The following is a 22,219-nucleotide window of genomic DNA, read 5'->3' as shown; positions in this document are numbered from 1 at the left end:
AAGTGGGCTCTGGGAACCATATAAATCCAGGAACACACGTACACGTGTACACACACACACACACACACACACACACACACACACACATGCCGCAAAGAGCTGTTCCTGACAGCAGCACTCTTGGATCCTGTGAGCTGCATAAGGTCCAGCAAAGTTAAGTAACTTACTCAAAATCACACAGCAGCACAGAGAGGGCTGCACTTATTTCTAACTGTATTTGTGTTCGGGGGGCCCACAATTTAGCCAGGGCTGCTGCTGCTTTGGGCCCTCTTTCCACCAATTTTCTTTTGCCCCCCGCAAAAGAAGAACCCAAGGAGAAGAAAGTTTACATGAAGAGAAGCAGAAGAAGAGAACCCTGTTTTCTCATTTTGCTCGGAGATCTCTAAACCCAGAAGAGAATCTGCGTGAGCGCGTGGCAGAGGTGGGAGCCAAGCTCCAGGGCCACACGCCAGGGACGCGGCTTCCAGCCCAAAGTCACGGTAGCCTGTCCTGCTTCCCGCTGCCGTGGGGCCTCAGGTCCAGGCACGCGCTCCCAGCCCCACCGTGGGAGGTGCCAGGAGGAGACAGAGCCTGGCATTCAGGGAGCCTGCAGGCCTGAGCAGCTCTCCTGAAGCTGAGCCGTCGTGCTCAGAGCCCTCGGCTTCCTGCTGGGTTCCGGCCGGAGTCTCTGAAATCAATCGGGTCAAGGTCAAATGGCCAAACTCAGGAACGTGGGTTTAGAGAAGAGAACGGACACCGTGCAGCCGGATCCCAGCTGTGACTCAGCGGAAGTTCTGGACAGAGGAGGCCTTACGGAATGTTCGTGGGTGAGAACAGAACTGCGGTTCGTGGAATGGGCCGGAACGAGTAGACAGCGGGGCTGAGGAGGGCGCTGGGGTGGGGGGGGACGTGTGATGTGATGGGGACGCTCCCCCCTCCCCACCCCCCGTGGAGCAGCTCTGAGGACCGTGTGCTTAAGGACCGCCTGCTGGAAGATGCTCGCTTCCCAGTAGGGGCCGGGGCCCCAGGAAGCCTAGCGGGGCGTTTCCCCCCTCGGCAGGGGCCGAGTCTCTGGGCCGGACCCCTAGACTGTGCCTGGCTCCTGGCTTGATGGAGGTGGCACCCGAAGTGGACTGAGGTGGAGGGAGGGCTCCTGGCTTCCAGCCACTGCCAGACTCAGAGAAGCAGAGTTGTGGCAGGAGGGGACAGCTGGCAGGCGTCCCTTGCTGAGGTCACAGCAGCTACCTAGGCGGTGGCCTTGGTGGCCCCCTGACTCCAGGGAGGAGCTGCACTCCAGGAGTGGTGCTGAGGCGGGAGGGACGGGGCCAAAGACGAACATGCCACAGAGACTCTTGTCCTGTGATGATCGCACAGGACGTGGCAGCTGAGGACCGGGGTGAGCCAGGTGTGCCAGGGCCCCCAGGGGCTCCCCTGGCCAGGCAGGACCTTTGGCTCCTGCGACAGCAAAGGGAAAACAGTCACATGCCCACTCTGACCAGGCGGTCAGGGAAAGGGGCAGGAGGGCCCCTTCTGCCAAGTAGATGGACTCCTGCTCTTCTTTCTGTTTATCCTCCCCTGTTAAAGTGTTAACGCCCCTTCCGCAAGCTGTGCCAGCATCTCCACCCCTTCAGATGCCCAGCTGGCTCTCTCTCGACTCCAAGACCATGCATTTATTGGGAGTTATTTATGTGCAAGGCCCTGTGCCTGGCGCTAACACCAAAGCAAGATGAATGGACGCGAAGCGGGTGGCCAAGATCAGGGCTCAGGTTCACCCTGAGTCGCGCCCTCTGCCTGGGTCCGGCACGTCTCGTCTGTGGAACGGGCGGGACCACGCCTGCCTCGTGAAGTGACTCGAGGTCTACATGTGATTGTTTTATAAAAGTCTGCATGGTGCCCGGCAAGTGACAGCCCGTCTCTAGATGAAGGTGCCCCCCGCCCCTCGCTGAGGAAAGGGGCCCAGTAGTCAGACGGCAAAAAGGGTCGTGGAGACCTCAACTGAATCCCAACCCGGGGTGCGTACTTGCTCAGCAGTCCACGGCCACGCGCTGGAAGTGCAGCCGGAGAGGACACAGGCACTTCAGCAGAGGAGCCTGTGAATAGGGCCTCGCGGGGGCCGCCGGTTTTGATCAACCTCCTGCGCCAGTGGGATGGCACAGCCCCGCCCAGGGGCCTCCTGGCTCACAGCCTGCTCAGAGGATGGGGCTGCCTGGGTGCACGGAAGGAGGCAGAGGGCCAGCCTGGGGGGCCCTAGGGGACCCAGTGTCATCCCGGAGGGCACATTTCAGGGCCCTCCAGGGCTCCTCCAGGAGCAGAGGCTGTGTAGTCCCTGACTGTCCCTGTAGGCAGTTCCAGAAACTCTGTGTCTAGGTGACATTCTTCAGTGCCCCGGGGCCCGGGAGCGGCCTCTTTCCACGTGTGTTCCCACAGCTGCAGGGTGTTTAAATTGGGCCCCACTGTCCACTGAACAGCTGAATCTTGGAAACTATTAAAAGAAATACATCACACGGTAGCTTGGAAGTACTGCTGTGCCTCTGGGCGTCACTCAGACTCTTATTAACGTGTAATGCCTGGTCTTGAGCACAGCCAACGACTGTCAAGAGATCAGGGAGGGACAGGAAGGCACAAAGGGGTCAAAGGACGTGGCGCCCTGGGCAGGGAAGGCCGAGCAGAGAGTCAGCTGGGCAGAGAAGGTGAAGACGCACATGGGCCGGCCGTTCCCCCGCAGAGATCACTTTGGGGACAGAAAGGAGGCTCCCAACGCCCCCCGCCCCGCTGCCGCCATGAAGACTGGAGCCAAGTAGGGCTGCTCCAGGGGGCTCCCTTCCCCCATTGCCCATCCACCACTCCGATGAGCAGCCAGCTGTGTGTGCCACCCCCGGAGCTGCCCTGAGCCACTCTGAGACCAGGATGGAGCATGTGATGCAGGGACAAGCAGGTAGGGAGACCTCCAGGCGGCTCTAAGAGGGTGGTCACGGCCAAGGCTTCCGTCTTCGGCTCCCTTGGGCAGTGCCTCCCCAGGACATGTCCCCACGGCCTAGGAAATGCCAGTGGGCTGTGGCCGAGACATGGGGTCTGCACCCTAACCCTGAGCATCGCAAAGGGCCAGGCCCCTCGGGAGGAGCAGGACAGGGCAAGGCCTAAAGCAGGAGGAGTGTGAGCCCCGCCTGGAGCCTGGAGAAGATGGGGTCTCGGGAAGGGAGGTGAAACGGGGAGATCTGGGCCACTGGGGGTGCCATCACCTCCTCCTCCTCCAGACTCTGGCCCTCGGGGCGCTCCCACGAGTGGAAGCATGGAGGGGGTGGCAGGGGCCAGGGGCAGACCCAGATTCACTGCCCAGCGTCAGGGCATAGTAAGCGTTCAGTGCGGGTGTGGAGGCTGCGTCGCCTGGGTCGGCTGAGTTGGGTTTCCCAGGTCCCCCCCCCTCCCCTTTCCCATGGAGGAGGGAAGGGCTGGCATGTGCGTCCCCAAACAGGACCGTCCCTTTGTCTCGATTTCCCTGTTAGGAGCTGCTTCCGGGGAGCAGTGGTCAGACACCCAGGCCGGCCTTAGCCAGAGGCTGGCCAGGGGACCAGGAGTGCACCGCGCAGGTGTGCGGGCGGCTTCTCGCCAGGTGATGGAGAGCCCGGCCGGCTGGGCTTATTTATTACAGAAGGCCTGGACCCACCGGAGAGCAGACACTGGTACAGCCTGAGCAAGGGGGACAGGCCCTGGTCCCCAAGAGCCTACTGTCAGTACCCAGTGAGCACACAGGTGTGGCCACGTGTGGATGTACAGTTTGCACTCCGTGTTTCACCCTCACAACGGCAGGAGCCACCTATGGTCAGTTCTGCTGGACACAGGAAGAAGCTTAGATTCATTCAGCGAGGCAGGGCGGGCAGGCAGCCGGGGTGTCAGCTGCCTTTCTTTACCGCAGCCTGCGCCTGAAGCAGGAGTCGGCCGCGGTCCTGGTGCCCCAACGCAAGTCCCAGACCCCTACGTCAGGGTTGCCCGGGGAGCTCCTTAGACCTGCAGGTCCCATCCCAGCCTTGCTGGAGGAGATGTTCAGGATGGGGCTGAGGCGGGGTCCCTGCCGGGTGCCCCGCTGGCCGCAGCTGGGTGTGGCCAGTGCGTTCCCAGGATGCTCTGTGGCTCACGTTCAACCTCCCATGGCCGATGATGTTCATTTCAGGTTTTTTTTTCAAAGAGGCTTCAAAGGAGGAGCAGCAAATTCAGAAAGAAGGCTGCTTTTTGAGCTGAAACGGATTCACGAAGAGAAGTTCTCCAGGCAGTGAGCAGGCAAATGCTGGCCCCCTGCTTTCTGTGCCGTGTGGCCCTTCCAAGCGGACGTGTTATGTGCCAACGTGCAGACAGGAGAGCCGGGCACCCCGGCCCCAAAACAGAGGCTGTGGAACCGCAGCCCCACTTCCGTCCGGGACAATTGCGGGGGCGTCTAACTCTGCTCGGAGTTTCTGTGCCATCGGGGTTCCTTAGTCTGCGGTGGCGGGAAAGCCCAGTGGCCCACAGGCTTAAATCATGAGGAAATGTACTCTGTCCTATCACAAGGGCTCAGAGTCAGTCTCTGGAGGTGAGTAGTTCAGGGCTGCAAGGAAAGAACGGGCCAGGTTCCTTCTGCCCGGCCACCCCTGGTGTTGGCTTTATTCCGGGCTGGAGGCAGTGCTTGCCCGGTGATCCACAGTCTCTGTAAAGAGAGCAGACTTCCCCAGAAGCCCCCTCAGATGCCCCGGGTCTCGGATAAGCAGCCTAAGACACCTAGCCTGAACCAGCCCCTGGCAAAGGGAGGAGGAACCCACGGTGGGCCTGGACCACTCAGGATCTCTGCCTGGGCCAGGGCCCCGGTTGTGGCTGGGCCTCCCCTGAATCATGTGTCAAGGAAGATGGATTGGGTACCAAATCGGGGGTCTGCTCCGCAGCGGACAGGTGGGTGGAGGAAACTGGTGCAGGACGAGAAACTAACCCACGACAGCACAGCTTCTTCCCAGAAAGGGGCTGGTTTGGAGACTGACTGGCATGGAGCTAATCCAGGGGTGTCTGTTCCCCTAAACGAGAGCAGGGCCTTACTGCGCCCTGCCCACCCCCAACCCCTCTGCCCGGCCCTGCTTCTCCTGGCCGCTCCCCATCCGAGGGAGGGCTCGGGAAGCAGACACAGCAACCATCGGGGAGGGAGGTGGGACAGCCGGGGGACAGTGCAGAAAGCTGCCCCTGGTCCATATCCCCGCATTCCTTCCGGGGGGCACCCAGGCCCTAGACTGCCCCTGCGGGGTAACCCTTTGACCCCTCTAACACCCGAGACCTCTCCATGGAGCCGAGAGCACCCTTCCACACTTAGGGAACCTGGCAAAGTGCCTCAGAGGTACAGAGACCCGGCCAGCGTCTGCTGGATGGGTGTTTGACCAGCTCAGCTTTGTGCTCTTTCCCGTTAGACTTCCTGCCAGGGATGAGGCGAGCTCTGAAGAATGTACTGGTGAGGTCAGCGGAGAGCCGGGACTGGGTCCTGGTGGAGCTGCGGTCCGGTCAGCCCCTCAGTGCAGTCAGGACCCGGTCTGTGGGGACCGCGGCTGAGATCAGCCCTGGCACCCGTTCAACCTCACGCCATGGGGACGAGGGAAGCTGGCTGGCGGGGCTCAGGCGCCTCTGCTGTGCGCTCGGGCCTCAGGCCTCAGGCACCGAGGTGGGGCACGCCCTCCAGTTTTGAAGCCTGGAGTTCCCTGGTGGCAAGGCGGGTTCAGGATCTAGCATGGCTGGGCCTTGGCACTGCTTTGATCCCTGGCCTGCGAACTCTGCGTGATGTGAGTGCAGCCAAAAAGAATAAAATGAAATAAGCTGAGAAAAATTTTGTACTAGAAAACATCTATCTTGGGGGGCAGATACTACCAATATAAGAAACTCAAGTTGAGCTTCAGAAAATACCGATACAAGAGCTCAGTGGAGCCCAGTAGGCACATTGTTACGTGAGCGACATAGTACACTGTGTGGGGGAGGAGACGGGCTGCAGTTTATTTTATTTCATTCTATTCGGCCGGAAATGATAGGCATTTATTCTTTCACTGTTCTGGAGGCCGGAAGTCCGAAGACAAGGTGTCAGCCATGTTGGGTCCTTCTTTTTGGAAAAATTTATTTAAAATTAGGAGTTCCTGTCATGGCTCAGTGGTTAATGAGTCCGACTAGGAACCACGAGTTTTCGGGTTTGGTCCCTGGCCTTACTCAGTGGGTTAAGGATCCGGCGTTGCCGTGAGCTGTGGTGTAGGTCGAAGATGCAGCTTGGATCTGGCGTTGCTGTGGCTGTGGTGTAGGCCGGCGGCTACAGCTCCAATGAGACCCCTAGCCTGGGAACCTCCATAGGCCGTGGGAGCGGCTCCAGAGAAGACAAGACGAAATAAATAAATAAATAATAAAATTAATCATAGTAAAATACATACATCATAAAATTTAGCAATTTGTCATAAATTTTGACCGTTTTGAAGCATAGAGTTCAGGAAGGTGCATGTGCACGCACACACGCACACAGTCACACACTCACACACTCGTGTTGTTGTGCAGGTCGTCTTAGATACCTTTTTAACTGAAGCATAACTACTCCAAAAACGTGCTCAAATCGTGGAGACAGAGCTCGGTGCCTCCTCAGAGTGGACCTTCCTGGATCATCCAGTCCAGATCGGAAGGTAGGCTGTTATCCACGCCCAAAAAGGCCTCCGCGTCCCTCCCGGTCGCCAGCCACCCACGTCCCAAAGGGAACCGCCATTTCGTTCTGCCGCCATCAGAGTTTACCTGGTTCTGAACTTTGTCTAAGTGGAATTAGATCGTCTGCACTCTTTTGTGTCTGGTTTCTTTGGTTTCAGGTCATGTTTTGAGAGACTCCTCCATGTGGTAGTGATGGCAGTCCCTCCCTTTTCAGTGCTGCGTGGTAGTCCATTGTGTGACCACCGCACGATTTATCCATCTTGCGGTTGATGGATACTTGGCTGGTTTTCAGGCTGGAACTGTAGTGAATAACCTTCCTTACTGGATCAGTGAATGCTTCGATGGGGATTTTTGGTCATGCCCTTACGTGCACGTTTATAACGCAAACCAAGAGTAGAATTGCTGGATGGTGGGTTCAAATTTAGTGGATACTGTCCTAGAATTTTCCAAAGTGGTTGTACCAGTTTCTGTTCTCGCCAGCAGGATGTTAGAGTTCTAATTGCTTTATGTCTCTACCAGCTGTTGATTTTTTTTTTTTTTTTTTTTTTTTTTTGCTTTTATGGCCACACTGAGGCATTTGGAAGTTTCTGGGCCATGGATTGAAATCAGAGCCACGGTTGCAACCTACACTGCAGCTGCAACAGTGCCTAAACCTTTAATACACTGTGTCAGGCTGGGGATAGAATCCTAGCCTCTGCAGTGACCCAAGCCACTGCAGTCAGGTTCTTAACCCTCTGTACCACAGTGGGAACTCCACGTTTGTCTTTTGAATGTTGTCCTTCCTGCTGGATGTGCCCTGGAACCTCACTGAGCTTCAATTTGCATTTTCCTGCTGAGCAGTAAGGCGGAGTCCCTTTTCTTATGCTTACTGGCCATTTGCATATCTTCTTTGATGAGATACCTCTTCAAGACTTTGACCTCTTTTTTTAAAGTTGGGTTTTTTTTTTTTTTCTTATCGATTTGTAGGATTTCTTTTTTGTCTTTTTCTAGTGTCGCTCCCGTGGCATATGGAGGTTCCCAGGCTAGGGGTCTAATCGGAGCTGTAGCCGCCTCCCGACACCACAGCCACAGCAATGCCAGATCCAAGCTGTGACTGTGACCTACACCACAGCTCACAGCAACACCAGATCCTTAACCCACTGACCGAGGCCAGGGATCGAACCCACAACCTCATGGTTCCTAGTCGGATTCGTTAACCACTGAGCCGTGATGGGAACTCCTGCAGGATTTCTTTATATATTCTGGGCAGAAGGCTTTCATTGAGCATACGTATCACGAATACCTTTTCCCACTCCATGGCGTGCCTTTTCACGCTCTCTCCTCATAGTGGCTTTTGTTGATCAGAAGTTCTAGACTGTGGCACAGTCCAGATTATCTGTCTCCCTTTAAGATCTGGGTTTTCCGTGTGTTCTGTCTGAGAAACATGTGTCTATCCTGAGTCACGAAGATGTTTTGCTATTGTTTTCTAGAGCTTCATTGTTTTGCCTTCCGCATTTGAATCTATAGTCTGCCCTAGAATTGGTTTTGCATATGACGGGAGTTCGAATCACTTTTTTCGTTGTTTGGTTTTGGACTCAGCTTTGCTTCTTTCAAAAACCAATCATTGTGCTGTGTCAAGCTAAACGAATCAGACCTGCCAGAGAAGCCTGGCTTCCCAGAACCAACCTCCGTATTTGTTACTTTGTCCCTAGGTTGAGAAAAGACTCTCCTTAGTCCAACCTGTAAAAAGAAGAAAAGGGCTGGGCTAAGCCGCATTTTGTTGACAACTGTCGAGTGATAGGAAACTGCGTACCCGTGGGTCTGGAACTTCCTAGAGCTCCATCCTTACAGAGAGGTCGCTCTCTAGTCAATGCTCTTCTGGGGGTTCGTTTTTCTAAAAGTGAAACGTAGGAGTTCCCCGGTGGTGCAGCAGAGGAGAGACCCAGCATTGTCACTGTAGCGGCCTGGGTCCTGCTGTGGTGAGGTTTCAATCCCTGGCCCTGAAAGTTCCATCTGCCTCAGGTGCAGCCAAAAAAATAAAAATTTTTGAAAAGTGATGTAAATAGTTTCCTTTTGCTTGAGTTGCAGCGCCTGGATCGATGAACTCCTGCCTGGCGCCGCTAGTCGTAAAGAGCCGAGGGTCACCCGCCTGGCATTCCTCTCGGGCCTCCCTGCTCCTGGCTCACGTGACCATGCGGCTGCCCCTGACCAGGGGGTACTTCCCCCCCGGTCCCATCACTTGCTCGCTGGGTCCTGAGCTGTCTTCAGCCGAGTCTAGGCAACGACCCCGCTCATCTCCGCGGCTGAAGTCAGGTGGGGAGTCCTCTGAGAGGGGCGTCGTTCCGGCAGGGTTCCCCCTCTCCTCTCTCGCCGGTCCTGCCCAGCACGCCTCCCGGGCATTTTGTCCCCACCTTCTCTGCGGCCTGATGGGTCCCGCCATTGCTGTCCCGTAGCCTGTAGCTGGAGAGTTCCTCTCCTTCGGTGCTCGGGGCCGCATTTTCTCTTTCTCCCCCTTTTCACGTTTTATGCCCCTTATGTATAATCTTCAGGAGCTTGATTGGGCTGCTATTTTGTTTTGAAAGTGATGTTGCTCTTTTTAAGGAGCCAGTTCATGTTTTAGCAAAAATTCATCTTTTGAGTTTGGGGGCCCTTGTGAGTCCTCTGATTGATTTCATGACGTCATCTCCCCACCCCCCAAAACAAGGGCTGAAATTTTACAAGGCGTTGCTTCTACAAAAGCAGCTTTAAATTAATCTGGTTTAGAGAAGCGGTCAAGAACTTTGCAGCAGCACAGCCTGCTGCCACGGAGTGCCCCGCGGTTGGGAGCAGGTGACGCCAGATCCAGTCCCAGGTGTGCAGTCAACGAGGTGCGCGACCGACCTCACTTTTCAGGGTCTCCGTTTTCGTGTCAGTTGAGTGGAGGAATGGGCTCTTGGGGGCAGGTTCAGCCGTAATACTGTAGATTTCGCTGCAAATGGACGCCGCCAAGGTTGAAGAGTCAAGACTATGTATGAATCAGTCATAAAGATTTAGTTCACTTTTCTTAAGGTTTTATATTTTTTAAATCTGTATATGGAGCTATTCCTGTAATAGAAGCCAACTAACTAGGTTTCAACACACACAGAGCAAAATGATGCAAAGTCCGAGTGACGGCGTCTTCGACTTAGTCGTAGTCAACGTGAGGGTGTTGGTGAAGGGCAGTAAAAGACGCTGGCCCCTTTTTTTGGCGCTGATTTCATTATTATTTTTTAATTTTATAAGTTTATTTTGTATAGGCTCATTTAAATATTGATATTTCCATTTTACACTATTTACCTGAGTTTTGAAAATAGATCTTGAAATCAGAGGTACAGCGTCCACTGATTGTCCTCCTTTGATAGGTAGTTTAAAATACATTTTAGGGAGTTCCCGTCGTGGCGCAGCAGAAACGAATCCGACTAGGAACCATGAGGTTGCAGGTTCCATCCCTGGCCTTGCTCAGTGGGTTTAGGATCCGGCGCTGCCATGAGCTGTGGTGTAGGTCACAGGTGCAGCTTGGATCTTGCGTTGCTGTGGCTCTGGTGTAGGCCGGTGGCTACAGCTCTGATTTGACCCCTAGCCTGGGAACCTCCATATGCTGCCCTGAAAAGCAAAAAAAAAAAAAAAAAAAAAAAGCTCTGGCAATGTAGAATTCTGGGGAGTGTTTGCTGTGTCACCATGCACTTGTTGGGCATTTTCTAAATATGAGGCACTGCAAAGATGTCAGAGACATGAAATAAGACATGGCTGGAGTTCCTGTCGTGACGCAGCAGAAACGAATCCAACTAGGGACCATGAGATTGCGGATTCGATCCCTGGCCTTGCTCAGTGGGTTAAGGATCCAGCGTTGCTATGGGCTGTGGTGTAGGCCTGCAACTGTATCTCTCATTGGACCCCTAGCCTGGGAACTTCCATGTGCCACAAGTGCGCCCCTAAAAAGCAAAAAAGAAAGAGAGAAAGAAATGGCTATTGTCCTTAGGAATTCTACAACCTGCGGGGATGAATGAGACTTAAAGAAGTGAACATGCAAATCACAATAACAATGTAAAGAGTGATTAAAGACCCTGATTCCCAGGCGTTTTTTTAGACCCTGATGAAATGATACGCACGTTCATTGGGAAGAAAAAAATGGGCAGAATGGCCAAGAAAAAATTGAAAGGATGATAGGCAGTGATTGGGAGGAGGGCAAGCTCACCCTGCCGGTTACCCCCAAGGACTGTGAATCCATTGCAGTGATAAAAGTCTGCAGTCATTTGGGATCAAAAAAGATAATCAAAACAGATTCAAGTATGTGTGTGTGCCTGTATTCAATGTATGATTTTAAAAATGGCATCTTTAAATCAGAGAAAAAGATGATATTAGATAATTGTTAAACTCTTTGGAAATTATATGAATAGATGCTTCACCATACACATTCAAATAAATCCCATAAAAACTGAAGGTTAAGTATAAAAATGAGCACAAGCACACACAGGTGAGTATTTACGTAGTCTTTAGTGTGGGAAGGGCTCTTTAAATGAACACATCTTAAAGGAAGAGATTGTTGGGTTGGACTAATAAGAAGCGGAGCAAACATTTTGTGTCTCAAAAAGCCCAGATAATTTTAGTCTATGATAGAAAAGGTGGATCAGTGTTGCCTGGGGCCACTGTGGAAACCGGCCGAAAGGGGCATGGAAGGATGTTTACGGGTAATGAGAGCGTTCCGTTTCGGCTGTGGTGGTGGTTACACAGGCGTATGCATTTGTCAGAACTCCCGCTTCACACTTTGAGTGACTTCATTTGAGTCATGTAAATTGTACCTCAATCAAGTTGACTTTAAAGGCCGTGTACAGATCATTAAAAGGCAAACCGGAAACGAAGGAAATTATGTGCAACACCTGTGACAAACTGTCTGAAGAGGAAAAAGAGGAATATCCAGTGTAAAATGGGCAAAGGACATGAATGGGGAGAAGAAAAACAGAGGAAGTCTGGGAAAACCAACTCAACCCCGCCAGGAGTCACAGAGCGTGAAATTGAAGCACGCAGAGGTCAGGCTCACTTACATACGGGTGACGAGGAAAAAGAATACTATGCGTTGGTGGTGAGCATGTGGTGAAATAAGCACTCGCTGATAGGTGGCGTCCGGGTGCAGTGTAGTGAGCCAGCAAACACATTCAGATTTTGAAAGGCACCGGGCAGGTGCACACAGGCATCCTCACGTATTCTTAGCCTCCCGTCTCCATCCTAAACATCAGCTCATCTGTGCCTTCATCCCATCCTACGCCTCGCGCCATCTCTCCATGTTCTAACTGCTACTCTCAAACTTGTATGTGCAAGACGATGCATTGCAACATGTATCAGGTGGGCTTGCTGTGTAACAAACCACCCCGGATCTTAAGCAGCCATTTAATCAGCTCACAATTCTGTGGATCAGCTGAGTGGTTCTTCTCACCCAGGTCAGCTATCCAAGTCCTGCTGGGCTCGGTCATGGGTCTGTGGTCAGCTGGCGAGTTGGCTGGTCACAGTTTGCTCTAGGATAACCGCACTCACAGGTCTGGCCGTCAGCAAGCTGTCGTCAGGGGGTGACAGGGTGACTGGGCCACATATCTCATCATCCTGCAGGGTGAGCTGGCTTCGTCAGGTGGTGGCCATTGTAGGGTTCTCAAGAGCAGCCCGAGAGCCACCCCCAATGGGCAACCATACCTCCAGTCTCCGCTGGTGTGCACTGCCTCACGTCCTCTTGGCAAATCAAGCCCCATGGCTAGCAAAGATTGGAGGACTGGAGAAGTACACTGTGTGTCTTGATAAGGGGTTTTACAGTCTGCCACGACACTGTTCAATAATGACCTTTAGAAACCGTCTAAATGTCCCCAAACAGGGAAGTGATCAAATAAAAACAGTTCAGCAGTGGAGTTCCCACTGAGGCTCAGTGGGTTAAGAACGTAGTCTCCGTGAGGATTTGGATTCGATCCCTGGCATTGCTCAGTGGGTTAAGGATCCAGAGTTGCCACAAGCTGCAGCAAAGGTTACAGACATGGCCGCAGGTAAAAACAAACGACAAACAAACACCCCCCCCCCCAATTCAACCATGCAGTGGGCAATGAATGATATTATAGGAAAAAAATTCTTTTTCGGCAGCACCCTAAACACACGGAAGTTCCCAGGCCGGGGATCCAATCTGAGCCACAGCTGCAGCCTATGCCACAGATGTGGCAACGCTTGATCCTTAGCCCCTTTAGCAGCTGGAACTCCTATAGAAGAAAACTTGATATATAAAGGTGACTTGTTAAAATACAAAACAAAATATTCTGCATAAAATCACTTCAATGAAAAAAAGAATGGAAAAAAAGATGGCCAGAAGGACAAAATTGGAAATATTTTCACCCCATGTCTGAACAGAAAGGTTATGAGACCTATGTTTCCTTATACTTGAAGGTATAGGCCGGTCTCGTCTCAAAGCCTGGCTCTGCCTCTTGTTACTTGTTACTGAAACTCTTTGTCTGTAAAGTGGGGGTTGCACTAGAACCTACCTGTTAGGTTGTCGTGAGGATTAAATGAGATACTTCAAATGAAGGGCATCACAAATGGCCAGGCACGTAATAGTCACTCAATAAATGGTAAATACGAATTCTTTTCTTTTCTTTTTTTTTTTATTTGCTTTTTAGGGCCAAACCTGCGGCATATGGAGATTCCCAGGCCAGGGGTCGAATCGCAATGACAGCCGCTGGCCTACACCACAGCCACAGCAGCGGGGGATCCAAGCCATGTCTGCGACCTACACCACGGCTCACGGCAACGCCGGATCCTGAACCCACTGAGCGAGGCCAGGGACGGAACGCGAAACCTCACGGTTCCTAGTCGGATTCGTTTCCACTGCGCCACGATGGGAACTCAGTCATTCATTATTTTTATAACTAAAGCATATAAATATTGTTTTTTTACATTTTGAGACATAAACATAATTGTATTTACTTAGCATCCGTTGATTGAGGAAGTACATGACAAAGGGTCAATAATCCTTGCTAACATTTTCTCTTGGATTTGGGTTTTCTTAATCCCATTAATATGAAAAGTAGCAGCTCATATAATATGTGATGCGTATTTACTACGTCCACAGATGACGTGTGCTGTGCATAGGGATTTGAAGCCCTGCCAGTGGTTTTTATCTCACGGGTGGGAGCCAATTACTTGAGACAACAAAAGAAAGATGGTACAAAGCAGATCCTGCTCGCTGGCCAACTAAATCCTCGAGGCAGCAAATGGGTAATGCAGGCAGCCCGATCGTTCTTAGGCTATGTCAGACTTATTCTCCACTGCAAATGGCACCAGCGAGTTGCAGGACCCCCAGCAAGGACCAGCCAGGGTGTGGTCCTCCGGGTTTTCCTGCCCCGGGGGCTGGGAGGGAGCACGGAATGCACAAGGCGGATGCTTTCTGGGCACTGCATGTCTGTTATTTGGAAAAAATCTCGCAGGTGACTTTCGGAGTTTGATCCGTTTGGAGTCCACAGCAAACAGCCCAGCTTGTTGCATCCCCAGCATTCTTCCAAACGCCCTGAACCCCCCACACCATGTTCAAGCCGCACAAACCTTTGACGTGGGTGAGAGGCGTGCCCCTTCCAACAGTCCGTTCAAAGCCTGTCTGTTGACAGCAGTGTCACCACGGGAGGTTCTAAGAGGGCACGGCTGCCCTTGATGGCTCCCTTGTGAAAAGGGGCCCCGGGCCCATCCCGACGTCCAGGGCCCACCCCTTGTAACCATCCATAAGTTTTCTTCTTGCGGCTCTGAGACTGCAGGTCCACGGCTTTTCTTTGGATGAATCCGACACGGTTGTATGATTTTCCTTCTCGGCCTCATCGTCCTGGACAGAAGAGGCCACGTTCTGGTTCCCTCCCCGGGAAGGCTGTCCGTCCCTCCAATCACTTTAGACGCCTCGTCAGGGACCTTCTCGCGAGGCCCGGACAATGTCCGCACACTCTGTGCCATGACCACGGCAGCAGGGACTTCTGAAGGCAACACACCCTAACGGGGGCGGGCGTGGGGGGCCCATTCTCTTCCTGATTTCCGTCCCAGCCAGGCAGCGAGGGAGCAGCTAGGGAAAGACTCCGGAGCCCCTAGGGTCCTCTTCTCAGACAGGCGTGAGCCGGCCCCAGGTCAGGACAGTCTGGGGAGTAACCCGAGGATCATCTCTCAGGCCCCTGACGCCCCGTCATTTCACTCCTGCAGGTCCCGTGACCCTGTCCTGCTTTACCCTGACCCCTGGGAAGCTCAGGCCCCTTTACTCTTTGGGGAGAGGGTAGAGCCTTTCCTCCACCCTTGGGAGTCCTAGGAATATAGGATGAAGCATTTGGACTACTCTCCCTGTATCTGCAGTGAGATGAATTTATCTGTGCAGCCAGCCTGCCTTGCGCTCTGGGAGCCTTTGGGTACAAATGAGGCCGTGTTCACGGACACCGAGAGCTCAGCCCTGCAGAGGCCCCATCTGTCTTCACCAACTCTCCCTCCCCAGCGTGTTCGAGGCTCCCAGAGTTCCATGGATTCTTGAGACGGTTCTGATGGGCACTCGAGCACGGCCCAGCGGGACCTCTGCTAGGACCCTGTAGCCTAGAGCCACCGGCTCCCTGACGGTCCCTGAGGCTGTCTCTCCCGTGGAATCACTCAGACTCTTGGGCGCTGCTGCTGCCAAGACAGAGCCAGGCTCCAGCTGGCGTTCCCAGAACAGGGGAAACGGCTGGCCCAGGGGTGCTGCTCTCTGCTGTACCAGGACTCAAGGGCCAAGCCTACTGTCCTCTAGGGCAGTGGTTCCTCTTTAGCCATCTGCTCCTACTGGCCTCGGGGTACACCTTTCTTAATTCACCCTGGCGCTGGAGAAGACAGGGAGAATGCTGTGCTGCATATAAAAACTGCCTGAGCCCTAAACTATAATAGAGCTTGGGGCTCCAGCTCTGTAAACTCAAATAAACCTGAAGCCATGTTCCTCCAGATACACCGGGGCATCGGGGTGGCTGGGTCAGGGGGGCTCCAGTGTTAGCAATACACCCCTGCCTGGAATCACTTCCTAATTTGATCTTTATGCTTCAGAGCTGATGAGGTTCTAGACTCCCAGAGCATCGCATACAATTTGCACAGTAGGCACTGCACAAATCTGAAAAGAGATTAGAAGTAAATAGGGCCCCAGGGTTGTCCAGTGCACAACCTGCACAGCTGGTTGGTGCTTTCTCTGGGGCTCTGCTCTCCTCACTGTAAAATGGATCCGCTCTCCTTTCCAATCCTTGACCCTCAAGAGGTTCAGAGATCCACTTTCTCTCCCCCCACCCACGCTAATTAGCTGTCATAAAAAACGGCAACAGCAAAGAGATGCTGGCAGAACTTCACTCAGAGCATCTGAGCCCCAAGCAGTGTCCTGAGAAATAGCCTCTTCGACTTGTAAGCAGCCACTCCCATCTCTTCAGGGTCTCAAATAATTGGGAGAACTAGAGATCAATAAATCTTGACAGTGAATTAGCGCTCCTCCGACCAGAACCCCTGCCAAACAGCCTGGAACAGGAAACAGAGTCATCACGAGGGTCACGGCCCCCGTTTCTTCTTGACGTCAGCATCTTTTCTGCTGCTCCCTGGTTGGAGACCATCTGTCGAAATGCCCTCCTCCGTCTGTGTCCCCTGTCATCGCTGCGGTAAGGACTGCCGGGGGGGTCTGGGAAAGCCTCTGCATCGCTGTCCTTCTCTGCGGCTCTCGGGGGCTCCGTGCCTCTGCATCGCTGTCCTTCTCTCGGGGGCTCCGTGCCTCTGTGGCCGGGGCCGTTTCTGGCCAACACTTGGACTGTGTGCCCACAATTCAGGTGGCTGCCACTGGGGGACTGTGGCTTTATTTGTTTGCAGAGTCCCAGGCGGCTGCTCCAGACAAGGAGATAACCAGCGGAGCAGTGGTTTGGCGTCCACAGTTTTCCCAGCACAGCCCCTGGGGCCAGGGGAGAAACGGGACTTGAAAGAGTTTACAGGCGGCTCAGACAAGCTGGTCAAAAATGCCAGGGAACAAATATAGCTATATATAGGACTGCCCCGGATCCACCCCTGGCCGCAAGCTTTGATTCCATTCTTGGGGGCATTTTGAAGTCCCAGGCCTCTTTCATCACCCAGCTCTGCTAAATGTCAGCGCTGCTTGTAAAGAACGAGCCAGGCCCTCATTACGCTCTCGTTTGATTTCAGGGCAGCAACAATGAGATAATAACACAGCCCCAGAGTCTGTGGGGTCGTGGGTCAGCGTCCAGGCTCAGCTTTCCCTCTGACCCGCTGTGCCGTCCTGCAGGTCACTTAACCCCTTGTCATTTAAAGGACTTGATTAACAGAGATGAGAGGAAAGTGGCTTGAAAGGCGGGCAGAACTGGGTTTTAACCCCAGCTCCTGTCACTTTCTAGCCGGTCAAATTGCCGAATGCTGGCTTGCTTCCTCTTCAGTAAAATGGGACCGGGCCCACGTTTGACAGGGATAATGACGTGCTTTTTTCACAGAAGAGTAGTCTTCTCTAAGTGCTAGCTTTGCCCTTGTCCGCTTTGTTAAAAACTGGGATTCAGAGTCAGAAAGCCTGGATGACGTCTCAACTCAGTCTCGGTGTGTGCAAGTCACACACTGTCTCTGAGCCTCTCTTTCCACATCTGTGTAATGGTCTTATTGCTGCTGGGGGCGGATGGAACAGTATAAGTGAAAGTGTTTGAAGACCTAGAAGATTGTAGAGTTGGGAGTTCCCTGGTGGCCGAGTGGTTTAAGGATCTGGTGTTACTGCTATTGCTCTGGCTACAGCTGTGGCGTGGGTTCGATCTCTGGCTTAGGAACTTTGGCATGCTGCGGGCATGGGGGAAAAAAGACTGTAGAGTCAGAAAGTGGAGGTCACTCCCCCAGGTCACGCCCAGCTGTCCCCATCTCGCGTCCATGCGCCCCCTCACTGGACCCTCCATCCCTAAAAACTCCCAAGAACTGGGTGAGGATGGGATGGGCCTTCTCAAAGGACCCACACTGTGTCTCCATTTCTCAGTCTGTCTTCTCAGCGAGCATTCTCAGAACACCAGGCCAACCACCACCCAGCCCGGGGCTCCCAGGGACCAGCTGGCAGGTGACTATGCTCTCCCGGGTGTTCCCTGACCCCGGGCGCGCCAGCAGTGAGGGTGGTGGAAGCAGGCATGGCTGCAGAAGAAGCAGGTGAGCCTACTGTCGGAGCCCCAGCCAGGTGGATGCTCAGAGGTCCGTGTGATGGGACCTTGGTATGAGAGCCTGACTCTCGGAGTGGAGGGGGCACCACTTCCCAGGGGCCCCTCCCTGGCTCCTGGAGCCTTGTGACCCCAACCACGTGTGTGACATCCCTCACGAGGGGACACGCAAGCCTCCCTGACCCTGCTGTGGAAACCTCACCACTTCCCTCAGGCCATCCACCTCTGTGACCTCAGCTCAGCCTCCGGGAGGCTGGCCCTGGACACGCATTCTTATAAACGGCTAATTTTAGGGTAATAGAATCAAGTGTAACTGTCCCCTTGCAACACTTTAGATAGACGACCAGGACAGAATTTAGTTAGGTTGAGGTGACTTTAAAAACGAGTTTTCATGGCTGGGGTCTGTGTGGAAACGTTACGGCAATGATGGTTTAGGGTTGTGACAGCCCTGGTGAAAGGGCCCTGTGAATTTTCTTTGGAAGCTAAAAAGCAGTATGCACAAAATGAAAATGTTTTCTAGATATTGAGAAAAGCCTGCATTGATTCTTCCATCTAGTGTTCGTGGAAGTGGTTTCTTCTCTGCAGTAAAGAATCGCTCACAGGAGTTCCTGTTGTGGCTCATTGGGTCCAAAACCCGACTGGTCTCCATGAGGGTGTGGTTGGATTCTTGGCCTGGCTCAGTGGGTTAAGGATCTGGCATTGCCATGAGCTATGGTGTAGGTCGCAGACGCGGCTCGGATGTGGTGTTGCTGTGGCTGTGGTGTAGACCTGCAGCTGCAGCTCCAATTCAACCTCTGGCCCGGGAACTTCCATATGCCACACGTGCAGCCCAAAACAACACAAAACAAAACAATCACTCACTCTCTCGGCGAAGGGAGCTCGGGATGCTGGCTTTACTGAGCATCACATAGAGTGTCTGGTGGCAGGTGTAATCCCATTGCCACCTGGGGGCACCTTCCTCTGGGGCTTCGTCCTCAGGGAGGAAGAGGACAAATAACTCTCTCTGCAGTGACTCGTGTCCAAAGGCTGAGGGCGTTTTCCACCGTGGACAGTGGTCTATAGGGGACAATGGCTTCAGGGCCAGCTAGGCATGGCAGTTGAAGAAGCTTCCCCAAACTGGAGCGTGTTGGGGGGATGGGGGAAAGGGTGGGAGAGACTCGGGACCCGCTTCTGTGGTAGGGATGGCGCACCCAGAAGTGGGACTGGATGTGGGCTACTCTCTTTTTTCTTTGGCCGCATCTGCAGCATGTGGAAGTTCCCGGACCAGGAATTAAACCCACACCACAGCAGTGTCACTGAGCTGCAGCAGTGACAACTCCAGATCCTTAACCCACTGCACCACCAAGGAACTCCTGGGGTTACTTTTTAAGTTGGAAGGGTGACCCCTGGCAGTCACCCATACTGAAGCAAGTTTGGATAAACTGACTAGCAGCTTCCATAGAGATGGCTCTTGTTTCCTGGTTGGTCCTGCCTGGGGGAGGGGAGAGCCCTGCCGGTCCTTCCTGTACCAAGTGGGGCCCCCTCGGCCCCACGCTGCCACCTTCTCCTGCTGTGCTTGTGGGATTGAGACATAGAAGGACCTATCAACATGCACTGAGTGGACAGGCCTGGCGGCGACTTAAGACTCGCCTCTCATGGGACGCTGGGTTGGGCACATCCTGCCGCCCTCGCAGGACCTCCGCCTAACGCCGTCTGGGACTCGCCTGGGATCTCCTTTGAGCCGTAACATCGGCTGAGCCAGACGTCAGCCTTGGGCGGGTGCTTTCAAACAGGCTGGGAGTTGTGCCAGGTCCGAGGAAGGGGCCTCGGGGCCGGGGAGGGGCTGGAGAGACGGAGGGCGTGGCTTGGGGTCCTGGGGCTCCTCCCCGGGTCCTGGGACCCCTGGGGTTGAGCCGGAGAACTTCACTCTCCCGGGCGTCTCCGCGGTTGTAGGACTCCACGTGGGGATCTGTTGGAGAATAGAAAGGGCCCTTCTGCTCCGGGGAACAAAGAAGGCTTGAGAGGCCGAGGGGCCGTGCAGCCCAGGGCCCAAGGGCGGGGCCGCCGATCAGCTGGGGAGCCCTCTGGCCTCGGTTTATCCGTCTCTGAAGCGGGGACTACCGCGGGACGCTCCGCGAAGGCTGTTGGGAGGTCGGATGGCGAGAGCTGACTGCGGGCTGATTCCGATGTGACCACTGCTAAGCGGACCGGCCATCGTGGGCTTCTGAGTGGAGCGATATCATGATTAAATGTTTAAAAATCTCTCTCTGGAGGTGTATTGGAAAATGGACTAGGACAAGGGTGCTAGGCTCGACACCCGAAAGTTATTATCGAAAGTTATCCCCGGCGTCTGTGTAGGGGCCTCAAGCAGCGGCGGCCAAGATGAAGCCGAGTGAAAATATTAAGGAAGCCGGGCAGGAAGGGACCACCTGCTGACTGGGGGTCGGGGGAGGAGAAAGAGTTGGGGGATCCGCGTCCCGTCGGGGGCACAAGCTCTGGATGTTTAGGAGGGAAGGAGCGTTTCCGGGAGCAGAGGGACCTTGCGGGGCCGCGGTCCTGGCGCAGGTGGCCGTCCGGGGTGGACTGCAGGTCTGGGCGGAGCGCGGCGCGCACGGGCACATGAAGAACTGTGGGCTGTCGTGGGTGAAGGTCAGCAAGGAAAAGCTTGGGGAACAACAGAGACCAGTGATCACATCCATCAGAACGCAGGTGTGGGAGCGGAGTGGGGCCAGCGCAGAGGGAGGGGCGTGTCCCCGGGGCTCTCAGCTCATCCAGTAACTGCAGGGCAGCGCGGGTCTGGGGACAGACACACTGGTGACACTGGCAGCCTCTCACTAGGGCATCTCCTCGGGTTGGCTGCTCGTGGAATCGGAGCCTGGCCCCACCTCGGAGCCCAGCAGAGTCCGCGCCCAGGCCAGAGAGCACTCGCCAGAGGGAGTGTGAGTAAGGAGGTGGCTTTTGATGGCTCTCCAGACACTCAGCATGAGTGACAGCTCAGCATGCAGCCGAATCCAAGGAAAGGGGCCTGAGCGGTGCCCCCAAATCAACCCCTACCACTGTGCCCCCTCTTCTGTGGCCCCTGCCGCCCCATCCTGATGCTGGGGACTCAGCAGGCGCTGGACAGAGTGGAGACGGAGCGCAAGACTGTCCTGTGCGAAGGCTTCCCGAGCTGGGACGCGCTGAGAACCCGCCTGCTTTGACCGCGCGCTATCTCCCCGCCCCCAGCCCCACCCCCGTCCGTAGCTCCACCCCTCCCGGCTCCACCCCCTCGAGTCCCCCCCGCCCCCCAGCCCCAGGAGTGGGAGGGCTTTCTCCTGGCTCTTCCACCCCCTGGTAACCCATGCGCTCAGTTCAAGCCCCTCCTCTGGAAAGCCCTGGAGCAGTCCCTACTCCAGGCAGCCGAAGTGAAGGACAGTGGTGCGGGGTGCGGCTGCCAAGTCCTTTCCGTGGCTACAGTCTCGGCTCTGGGCTCCCCACGGCTGGATCAAGTCTGCTTATTCTGCGCTTCACGTGATGCAGTGAAGACAGTGCAGTCCTCAGGGGGTGTCCCACTCTCAGACTTCAGCCTTCCCTGGTTCTGACCATGGAGCTGGGGTCAGGCGGGCAGCACACAGGCCTCCGGAGCACAACCAGGACGAGGTTCAGAGCCGACAAGTGGGGGGTTGGCAGAGTCCGTGGAGCCTGGAGGAAAAGGCCCCCCAGACCCCTTCCCTCAGTTCAAGCCCCTCCTCGCCCCCCCCTCCCCCACCAGATGCCGCCCCATCCTGGCAGAATGAGGCAGCCCCGGGACCTCTCCCTGGGCCCCCCTCCCCACTGGCCTCCAGTTGGTGCCGTCAAGGGGGAGAGCAGCTGGAGACGGGTGAGGCCGGGGCGGTGCTGGGCTGCAGCTAGCTGTCCACCTCTCGGCAATTCTGCATCCAGACCTCACTTTGGAAGCTTGAAATAGGCGATGGGGAGAGAAATCGCCAGGAAAACAGACAAATGCTACAAATTTTAAGGACGTTTCCCCGAGAGCTAGCTATTGAACACTGAGCACTGGGTGGACTTTTATTCTGCTGCTCCAGTTATGGAGTAGCTTCGAGCTGACTTTGACCAAAGGTCATTGTTCTGCAAGTAGCCATCTTCACACACTGGTCTTCTGGGCATGCACTCTCTCGTGGTTCCCAAATTGCCCCCCACCTTGTAAGTAGCCCCCTTACTGATAACCTTCAGATTGTCTTAATGACTGGCCACCTGTCTCCTGCAGAGATCTCGGCAGACACAGTGGGAGGCAGATGAGTCACAACCACTGGCCACGTCATTGTGGGTGTGGCTGTGAGGTGTCCAGCCCTGGCCTTAAATTCTCACCAGGCCATTCAACACCAGCCCGGCTCCCAGCACCTTGGTCCTGCCTCCAAGTGTGATGGTTC

At 54.6% G+C, this 22,219-nt stretch overlaps 1 long non-coding RNA gene across 1 annotated transcript in view; it reads left to right on the top strand.

Moving 5' to 3' along the window:
* Window positions 1–2,492: 2,492 nt before the first annotated feature.
* Window positions 2,493–22,219, top strand: part of LOC146401141 (uncharacterized) — a 59,562-nt gene continuing 39,835 nt past the window's right edge. The window contains exons 1-2 of the long non-coding RNA XR_014809514.1: window positions 2,493–2,914; window positions 6,517–6,638. This is a non-coding gene — a long non-coding RNA (uncharacterized LOC146401141). The remainder of the gene's footprint in view (window positions 2,915–6,516; window positions 6,639–22,219) is intronic.

This window comes from Sus scrofa, chromosome 7, assembly GCF_054392235.1.
Source record: "Sus scrofa isolate SSC_HxYL_T2T_F1_AM1 chromosome 7, Sscrofa_HxYL_maternal_Yorkshire_Landrace_v2.0, whole genome shotgun sequence".
NCBI classification, from domain to species: Eukaryota; Metazoa; Chordata; class Mammalia; order Artiodactyla; family Suidae; genus Sus; species Sus scrofa.
The sequence above is the reverse complement of the archived record's forward strand: the minus strand, read 5'-3'. Positions and strand labels throughout refer to the sequence as shown.